Here is a 9,129-nt window from a genome sequence, read left to right on the forward strand (position 1 = left end):
TTCATATTTTTTCCGTCCAAATGATTTTGAAGACTGCGGAGTAAATGATAATCAGATGGGGCAATGTCCGGCGAATATGGTGGGTGGGGCATCGTTTCCCATTGAGACAGCTCAAGCCTTTGGATTGTCATCCTCGGTGTATGTGGCCGAGCATTATCCTAATGGAAGAACACCTTTCATTTGAAACCAAAGATGATCGTTTTCCGATGGCACGCAGGTGTCGATGAATGGTTGAATGACCAAATCCAAGATTCTCTGCTAGCTCCTCAACAGTTACGATGGGATTTTGTTCCACCAGGTTTTGCAGGATGTCCTCGCCGAGCTCTACAGATCTTCCAGGATAAAGCTCGTCTTCTAGGCTGTAGTTTCTGGTTCGGAATTTCTGGAACCACCATTGATACTGGCTTACGCATATTGTCCGATCCTCATATACTGCATTAATATTCCTTGCGCTTTCTGTTGCCATTGCCTTTATTGAACTCATAAAGCAAAATATGCCGAATATACTCCTTTGTCATTTCCCTTATAGCTTTGAAGAAATACCTGTTGAAATCGAACTGCACTCTTCCCGAGCTCTTCTTGGCTTATAAGGCCGATTTCTCAAATCCTGAGACGTATATACTCCCTTTCTCCATGAAGGGACGCCAGTCCATTGCAGAATTAAGAATAAACACGAAGTAAAATTACCACCAGCTTTTATAGAAAGTTGAGGCAGTTAGGTTACTCCGACCTCCTCTAACTTTTAGTTCATGCAATTGAAAAAGCCGCATTATTTATGGGATGACCCAATATATATTAGGCAAAGAGCAAAGAATATAAGCGACACTAGAGAGATAGGTTTTAATAAATGTGTTGATTTAACTCTTAAAAGGAAGGGATATAATCTTCACGTTTCAGACGGTAGTACTTCAACCCCACAAAAACACAAAAAATGAAAAATATAGAGGAGAAAAGGTAGTGGGAAAAACAAAGAAAAAGTTTAAGGTTTAGGTGTGGATGGGGTTTCAATGAGATAAAAGGAAAGGCGGAGGAGATGGTATGATGCGTGCATATGTAGGAGGGTATCATTATATAGAGATGTGTATAGAGGTGGTGTGTGTGTGTGTGTGTGTGTGTGTGTGTATGGTCGTATAGGATGCGCTTAGTTTCTTGGGCTGCGTGTAGATGTGCCAGTGTGGGAGTGTAAGGATGTGTCACTGTGCGGGTGTGAGTAGGTGTAATCGTATTCTATTCGAAATGAAGACTTGGCGAAGAAGAATGCGATAGATGTGATAGGGAGGTAAAAGAGAAGCTAAAAGACTGAAGAAAACTGTATAGGTAGAGAAAAAGGAAAGAAAAAATGTAACATATATAATAAAATGAAAAACACATTTAAAAAACGATAGTAAAATTGTGAGGTAATAACACCAGTAGAAGTCACGAGTCATGTATCAGACAAAAGTAATAAAGGTTCGGATAAGACATTGCTGTAGCACTGGGCAGAGAGAGAAAAGTAAAAGGTGAAAGAAAAGGGGAAATATTTTACTACTCAACGCTGAAGAAAAAAACATTTTTTTCTATATGAAAGAAAAAATAAGAAAGGAAAAACAAAAAAAGAAATTAAATTGTAACAAGGACGAAGTATAGTTATATTTTAAAAAAGGAATTTTGAAAAAAAATGGATGTTACATAGATAATGAGCCCTAAATCCAGTAGTGAATTTCAGGTGTGAATACGCAGTGAAGAATTTCTAACAAACTAAAAGAACAGGTGTTACAACGGGTGTTCTTCCGCCACATCATGGAGGCAGAGGAGGAACAACTGATGGAGGAGGTATGTAGAGAGCAAAACAAGGGGAGATTATAAAATGAGTGCATGTGTGTATATCAATGCATGATTTTTAATGCGTGCATACATGTGTGAGTCTATATATATTAGAGCGGGCATGGGTGTGTGTGTGAGGTCAGAAGAGTTTGAAGAAAGATTTCGAATGAAATTTGTGGGTGTGTTTGTATGTAATTTTTTGCGTGTATATGTTTATTTCTATGTGTGCACGTGCATGTGTTTATATAGTTGTACTTGCATATATGGTACATGTACGTGTGCTTGTTTGTGCTGTGTGTGAGTTGGGCAAATTCAGATCAAGCCAGACCAATTGTCAAGCAAAGTAAGAGCGTCGATTGGAAGCAAGGTATGTGAGTGAGTGAGTGAGGAATTGTGTGTATGTGTGTGTGAAAGAAAATTGGAAGGTTCTAATACAGATACGTGCTTATAAGTTTGTATATGGACATGTGTGTGTATGTGTGTGAAATGTGTACTGGACAAATAGTAAATGTATGTGGGCATATGCATCTTGGGGAGAGAGTGTATGTAAACATATACATATGTGTGGACGTGCTGGTGTGCGTGAAATGTTGAAGTGGAAAGAAGGTGAATGGGTAAGGTACGTACGTATGAGTTATGAAGGTGTGGGTTGGCAGTAGGTTTATCAGTTAATGCAAGAAGTGTGAATGTAGCTGTATAGAGGGTAAGTAATGGGTATGGGTTTGAGTTGTGGGAGGTCAGGAGAGTGTGGTGTAAGAGGGTAATTTGGGAGCGGCGCATGGGGAGGGAAAATAAGCTGAGAGATCGGCTAGGGAGTGAAGAATTGAGACCATAAGAACAATAGGTTAGGGGTCTCCTCTGGAGGTGACATGTGGGAGAGCCAGATGTAGTTGCCATGCAGTAGACCGAGATGTGTTAGGTTGAATGGTCGGTGGAGCTTAAATGTCTAGAGAAATAAAACTAGTTGCCCAGTCTTTGAGGTGCTCCATGAACCTACCAGCCAGTCGGTGGCCGGCTGGCAAAATATAGGGATAATTTTGAATAGGATAATGAACTACATTGATAAGGCAGGTGGAAGTGCAGCAGAAGGAGACATTTATATGGAAAGTTTTGCAGTGAGGTCTGATAAGAGAATTTGCTTTAGAAAGGGAAGCGGCATGTATGAGAGTGGGATGCGCTGGCAGAGAAGCGAAAAGGGAAAGGGTTCGAGTGTAAGAGAAGAGGAGCTACGAATAATGTGGTGATGGGTGGAAGGGGGAAGAGGAAAAAACTGAAGGTGGCAGAACCAGATTGAAGGTGATGAAAGAGGTGGAGAATGGGGAATTGTAGGGCCAGAATAGTAGGATGCTAGGTAAGAGAAAAGTGGATGCGTTGTGTGGGATTTCGGATGTGGAATGTAAGGGTCGAGGTGTTGTTAATGTCACGGGCGTGTGAGTGGATAAGGGTGAGTGTTAATACGTTAAATGAAGAGACGGGTGATTTGTTGAGCCTGCGTTTGAAAGTCATGGTTGCAGCAGCAGAGGCGCCAGAGACGAAGATACTGGGATAAAAAGACAGAGCGCTTGGTGTGGGTTGATTCGTGCATGTGTGTGTGTGTGTGTAGGTTGTGGATAGAAGTATATACTGCAATATATTTATGTTGCATATGTAATAGCGTACATTTCTGACGTATTTATCGCAGAAAAACATAACACGATTTCTTAATTTCACAAATGCACATATTTTCTTAATATTTTATATTCATTAGACTGCGAGCTGGCAGAAACGTTAGCATGCTAGGCGACGTTCTGAGTTCAAATTCCACTGACGTCGACTTTGCCTTTCATCTTTTCGGAATCGATAAATTAAGTACCAGTTGCGTGCTGAGGTCGTTCTAATCGACTGCACCCTCCCCCAAAATATGGGGCCTTGTGGCTAGAGTAGAAAAGAATATTTATATTCAGGGAACAATTAAACGTTCGCTTTCAAGAATTTATTTTTCACTACCTCTACAGAAACGTTTTGAGCTCTCTAAATCTCTTCAGAACTGGTATCTGTAACGTCAGTATTAACTTGTATTCGATACTCGAAGTTTTCTTTGAAATGTATTTTTGAAATACAAATCATTTGTGAATTCAATAGCCATTGACACTGACCTTTCACAAGTATATATTGAACGCTGTGATGTTGACACATGTGTATACATATGAGAAAAATAATTATTGAATTGACCCCTTGTTGCCCCCTGATCTTATTAACTTTAAAAGAATCATATGTGCATATATGTTGAAGAAAGAATGACTATTAGTTGCCTTCTCTTCTCTTAGACACTCTTTCTCGCCCTCTTCTAACACTCCGGCAGCACGTCGTTAGAATATAATTTATCCGACATAAATTTTATTTAGAAGTAAGGTATAGTGAGCTTAACCATCACATCCCGTGTTACAAGAGGCAGATAGAAAACAGTACTTGCCATAAATTTTGATGTTATACGCCAAAATGTCCTGAAAACAGGATATAAATGATTGCTTTATTACATGGCCTAGATCTGATTTAGCAACAAGTCAAATTCTCGAATGAGTACACTCTCCCCGCCACAAATATATTCTAAAGAGGCTGAAATGCCCATGTTGCTCCTCCTGGCCAATGCTGGGGCGAATTTTACTCTAGTTAATATTTATTTATTATTTTTGTTACCACAGCAACTTTTTAAAAGATGTCATAAGACAAATACTGCAATAACAGGACTATCAAAGGTGTGCATACAGTATGTATGCTACATAGATGGTTTTTGTATATGTGTATATATACATTGATAAATACATTGTAATAGAATCAACTATGTATATGAGTACAATTAAGAGGAAGTCATGCGTACGTGTTAGTATAAGAATGTAGCGATTTTGAGTGTGTAAGGATAGGCGGGTAGTTATATTGTTTGAATATATGTGAAAGTATGGATATGTTATATGTATTAGTTTGTATGGTTGGTTGTATATATATATATATATATATATATATATATATATATATATAATTTTTTTCAGAATGAGATTAAAATAAAACACGGCTGTGAAGATTTTAGAACGTTTATAAATAGGTCTTACAGCTGTTTCCAGGATATTTGTTATATCCCTTCATCGGAGACGGTGTGAGAAAATGGTTAAGCAATGGTTTATTTAGATAAGATACGAAATAGAGAGTGAAGTGGGGGAATGAAAATAGACGTGAGATATGCAGGGATATTGTATTTGTAGATCCATTATTTAGGCAGAATGGTATACATATAAGATTCCAATACCTTGTGAATAAATTGAAATAATATTTAAAATTGGTCATTCCAAGTAGAGTTTAATATACAGTGCTATTGAATCAAGGATTTTATTTAAAGTGAACATACGAATCCAGAAGAAGAGGGCTGGCATGTCTCAACAAAGACCTGGAAGAGAATTACTTAACATACCACATGAGGGTTATTCCTGTAAAATAGAGACAATATCAACATGAAGAAAAGTGACGAGTTGGCGGAGTCGTTACCGCGCCGGGTAATATGCTTAGCAGCATTTGTCCGTCCTTATGTTCTGAATTCATATCCCGTCAAGATTACCTTTGCCCTTTATCCTTCTGGGACCGATAAAATAGGAGTGGACGTAATCGACTTACCATCTCCCACGACATTGCTGGCCTTGTGCTAACATTTAAAATCAATGTCCAAAATATTTACAACCTCAAAAAGTTAATTATTATAGTTTGTGGCCAAAGGATATGTTCATACTAAACAACTGAGCGTGGGGAAAAATGTACTCCCGAAACAAAATCTTCGTGCCAAAGATCTCACTATCTCCTCTTTTATACGAAACGAGAGCTAGCAAAAATCTATGTACTACAAAGGTATTGTAAACAAGCATAGAGTATCCAAAGAATAAAATAGATGTGGCACTTAGAGCTTTCCTCCAACATGACAATATCCTACAAAGCGTTTGAAATACCCGTGTTGATAACGAACATTCGAAACACTCGATTGGTTTATAGAGGAAATTCACTTTGCAGACATTAAAACCTGTAAGATCCTGACATTGGGTGCAAATTTCCACAGAAACAGCGATATTGATAATCTCTGTGTGAGAAAAAAAGAGGGAGGTAGAGGCTTAAAATCTGTGCAGACAGCTTTCGACTGACGTATGATATCGCTCAGGCAGTACCTGCAAAAAACAGCAGCAAAAATAAATATATCAACCAATTACGTTGAAATGAGGCGAACAATATGAAGAGGAAATAGTGAGATCTTTGACACAAATATTTTGGTTCGGGGGTACACGTTTCCCACACTCAGTTGTTTAGAATGAACATATCTTTTGGTCAGAAACTATAATAATTAAATTTTCGCGGTTGTAAATATTTTGGACATAGTCACTTAGTCTATGAAAACATACGGGGTAATATTAGCATATCTAAGGTAGCGAGCTGGCAGAATGGTCAGCACACCGGGCAAAATACTTAGCGGCATTTCGTCCGTCTTTACGTTCTGAGTTCAAATTCTACTGCGATCCACTGTGGCTTTTATCCTTTCAAGATCAATAACATAAGTACCAGTAGAACACTGGGGTCAACATAATCGATTCAACTCTCCCTGAAATTTCTGGCCTTTTGCTAAAAGTTGAAACCAATATTAGCGTGTCTTGCTTTTGAAAACCATAGGATATAGTCAGCGGATTTTCTTAGCAAAGACGGTGGGTTTGTATCCAAAATAAACAGGAGGACTGTTAGACTCTCACCTTTAAATATTTCCGTTGAAATAATGACATCAGTAGCAGTTGATGCATGTTCAGTTACAAATGTGAGGATTGTAGACCAAACGATCAGGTAATGTTGCAAGCTGTAGTGATTTCAGCAGCCTTGAATATAGGATAGAGATAAATACACTTCTATGATCAAGCCGCAAGTTTCCTGCAGTGCTTATTTCCTCAAGCAGAACACAGCTTTGTGTGCCAAAGGTTGTTCGGCTCATCCAAAAACACCTTCTTTCCACCCGCCTGGTCTGTTCGTTCGTGACTATACCAATAGACACGCCATGGTTTTGTAAACAGTGGCTGCTTATCTCTGAAGTGCTTTAAACTTGTATGTATATACACACATACATATGTATTCATGTATGAACAAGCAAACTTAAGGCATTTCTCTTAATTTTTAGTTTCCTAGTGGCAAGGTTGTAAACAAGAGGAAATTGTTGTCATCTCTTGTGTAAGTGTTTATCGCTTGAATCGTAAGAACATTTACCAAAAGTTTGAAGATTCCAGATATCGCAGCCATTTGTAGGTTATAAATTAAGGAGCTACATTCTTTCGACACAAACTCTAGTTCAGTTATATTATGGTCCAGTCGTGTTGGTACATAACCTGTAGTTATGTACCAACCTGTAGTTCCAACAATATCCATATATGTGCGTATTTGTATGTATGCATATTTTTCTGCATGAATGTATATGCATCTGTGTTTGTATGCATGTTTGTATGCATATATATATGTACGAATGTATATGCATCCGTGTTTGTGTATATGGGCTTCAGCACAAGCATATATTAACAACTCCCTGACTTGTGATCAGCAGCAATTTCAAGAGTGTAAATACCAGATCATCCCATAAGTTCTCTCCCAAATTTTGAATAAAGAAAACAAGTGATCAAATGCTATATCTAATTAACATTTAATCATCAGTATACTTTCCCTCATTATCTATTAATTCCTTCCATCTATTTACAAGCTTTTTAATCCCATCAATGTAACATTCTTTTAGTTTCAAAGCGAAGAACTCTGAAATGTCAGTTTCAACCCTCCTCCTGGCTTCAGAAAGTTATGTCCCCCAAATGATTTTGTAAACTACGAAACAAATGGTAGTCTGAAGGAGCAAAGTTGGGAGAATAAGGTGGATGAGGAATTCTTTCCCAACCAAGCTCTTCGATCTTCGGTGATGTGATCTTTGCAGTGTGGGGTTACGCATTGTCCTGATGAAACATCACTCCTTTTCGACTCCCTAAAGCGGGTCTTTTTTCCTTCAAAGCTTGGTTCAAACGCTCTAATTGCTGACAGTGGACTTGAGCATTGATTGTTGCATTAGGTAGTAACAATTCAAAGTGAATTATTCCTTTGCAATCCCACCAGATAAAGAGAAGAACCTTTTTCCCATGAAGTTTCCTTCGCGGTTTTAGTTGAGCTTTTTCCTTTTTACCAAGCTACTATTTACGACATTTAATATTTCGATAGCAGAGTCATTTTTCGTCACCAGTTACAGGTCTATCCAATAAGGGTGAAATGTGTTCGCGAGAATGAAGAAAAGAGCAGATGTCAACTCGGGATTTGCAATTGCTTTCGGACAATTCATGAGGCACCCATTTTCCAAGTTTAGGAACCTTTCCAAGTTGTTGAAGATGACGATGAACAGTTGTATAGTTTGAAGTAAGCTTTATTGCCAATTCTTCAACTGATAATGTAGGATTTTCTTCGAGTAATGCCTCAAGGATCTTATCATCAAACTCAACTGGACGTCGTGTTCGATCTTCATCTTCAAGGCTGAAATCTCCACTTCTGAATTTTGCGAACCATCTTCTGCAAGTTCTTTTATTCAAGCATTCTTTCCCATAAACTGAGTGGATATTTCGAGTCGTTTCGATTGCAGAGTTTCCTTTTTTGTACTCATAAAGCATTATGTACCTCAAATGCTCTTTGGATACTTCCATGTTAGAAAAGGTTTTAATCAAAGGAATTTTAATTCTATTATTCTGTAAAATAATATTTAATTATTTTAAATGTACACAAATGCATAAAAATAATTTTAATTTCATTAGACAATCTAAAATACTATTAAATTTCATTCAATTTAAAAATAGGTAAAATCGGACAGAACTTATGGGACGACCTGATAGTTTTTACATTCCTGACACCGATAATCTAATATGTCAAATAAACTTGCGTAAAATAAAAATTTAACGGCGCTGTTGATAAATGAAAACAATAATCGATATTGATTAACCTACTTCGAAGTATTTAATTTTCGTAAAGGAAAATTTGGGTAGCTAAATTATATATATGCTTCAGATTACATTCAAACTACGAGCGGAAGTGACATGAAACTTATGCACATGTGTTGTAAAAAATGCCCAGAAGACACGAAAGGAGGAAAACATTAAATGTACATGCGCAATCACCCCACCCCATATATATGTGTATGTATGTATTATGTATGTATGCATGTATGTATGTATGTATGTTTGTATATATGTATCTATGTATATATGTGTATATATATATATATATATATATATATATATATATATATATATATATATATAT

Source organism: Octopus bimaculoides, chromosome 16, assembly GCF_001194135.2.
Source record: "Octopus bimaculoides isolate UCB-OBI-ISO-001 chromosome 16, ASM119413v2, whole genome shotgun sequence".
In the NCBI taxonomy this organism is placed as follows: Eukaryota; Metazoa; Mollusca; class Cephalopoda; order Octopoda; family Octopodidae; genus Octopus; species Octopus bimaculoides.